General features: G+C 64.2%; 1 long non-coding RNA gene across 1 annotated transcript in view; it reads right to left on the bottom strand.

Moving 5' to 3' along the window:
* LOC107183576 overlaps nt 1-888 on the bottom strand; it is a 97,557-nt gene extending 96,669 nt beyond the window's left edge. The window contains exon 1 of the long non-coding RNA XR_001514367.1: nt 745-888. This is a non-coding gene — a long non-coding RNA (uncharacterized LOC107183576). The remainder of the gene's footprint in view (nt 1-744) is intronic.
* Nucleotides 889-1,366: the final 478 nt, after the last annotated feature.

Raw genomic sequence — 1,366 nt, 5'->3', positions numbered from 1 at the left:
TAGCCGGTCCCCCGGCTCCCTGTGCCCAGTAATGCCAGCTCTGTGCCCGGGGAGACTGGGGTGGGGGTAGGGGGAGTGAAGAGAGCCACTTGCCGCGCCCCGAGCAGCGCGCTTGAGACAAACTTCCCAGGCACAGATGAAAAAGGGGACGCCGATCCCCCCATCAAAACCACCTCTGGCCTTCATGTTCCCACCCGGGGCCCCCCCTTGACACTGCACCTCAGTGAACACTGCCTACCTCTGCCGGCAGCACCTACGCCCTGGCAGTGGGCACAAGAGTCGGCTGGAGGGTTTCTCCCATCCACCCCTTCTTCCCCTGGGCAAAGTCTTGCAAAGTCACCCCAGGCGCCCCTCACCCCGGCCTCCTTCTCTGCCCCGGAGCGCACAGGAACCCCTGGACCTGGGGGAGCGCATGGGGGGAAGGAGTGATTACACGGCATTGGCAAGGCTCTGCCCCCACCCCGCCAGCCCGCAGCCAGGGGGGCGCCCCCACCCTATTTGCAAAGTCCTGCACTTGCGCCTAGCACCTCCCCCTCTTCTCCCCTACCCCGCCACCCCCTCAGTTGGAATAAGTGACCCCCAGCAGGAGTAGCCCTCCCCTCCCCCGGAGCTGCGCGTTGGGCATTCCTCCCGGGGGGTGGAAGGCAGCACCTGGACAGGGGGCGAGGCGCTGGAGCACCCCAGGAGTCCCGCGAAGCTGCGGGGCGTGGGGGGGCGCGGCGGAGGGAGCGCGGAGTCTCTTACCTGCACTTGGGGCGGCTTTGGGTGACTTTCCAAGTCCGGGGGAAAAATGTGTGTGTGTGTGTTTGGGATGGAGCGCCGCGGGCGCGCATGCGCTGCCCAAAGTTGCCGGATCCTGGATTTTTCGCTCCCAGTCTCCGCTGTCGCCCGCCGTGATTATGGAATTCTCCGCGGCCGGGCGGGCGACTGGGTGGCATGCAAAACCCGGGCCGGATCGCGGGGCCGGGCTCCGCTCCACCCTCGCACCCCGAGACCTTCCCCTCCTGGTTTCTTCCCACCCACCTCCCAGGGCTGAGCTCCGCTTGCACGCACCCCAAGGCACGGCCTGCCAAAGAGCATCCGCGCGCACGGCTCCCTTTGGCGGCTGGGGAAGCTTTCTACACTTCCCAGCGGAGTGGGGCTGCAGCTGGGGGAGAAGAAAAGGGGTGGGAGTGGGTTACTTTTCACCTGTTCTGAACTCCAGAGAGCCAGCCAGCGGGCTTGCCACTTCTCCTGAAGAACTAGCTCTTTTCTGCAAGCGAAAATGTGAGGAGCGTGAGGACCTCACTGTTCCGTAGTCGCTTTGCACTTGCTCTTTGCAAGGAAGTTTTTCATTCATTCCGTTGTGCGAGAATAAAATCCTTAA

The sequence above is a fragment of the Myotis davidii genome, unplaced genomic scaffold, assembly GCF_000327345.1.
Source record: "Myotis davidii unplaced genomic scaffold, ASM32734v1 scaffold299, whole genome shotgun sequence".
NCBI classification, from domain to species: Eukaryota; Metazoa; Chordata; class Mammalia; order Chiroptera; family Vespertilionidae; genus Myotis; species Myotis davidii.
Note: the sequence above shows the minus strand (reverse complement) of the source record. Positions and strands in the feature narration are given on the sequence as shown.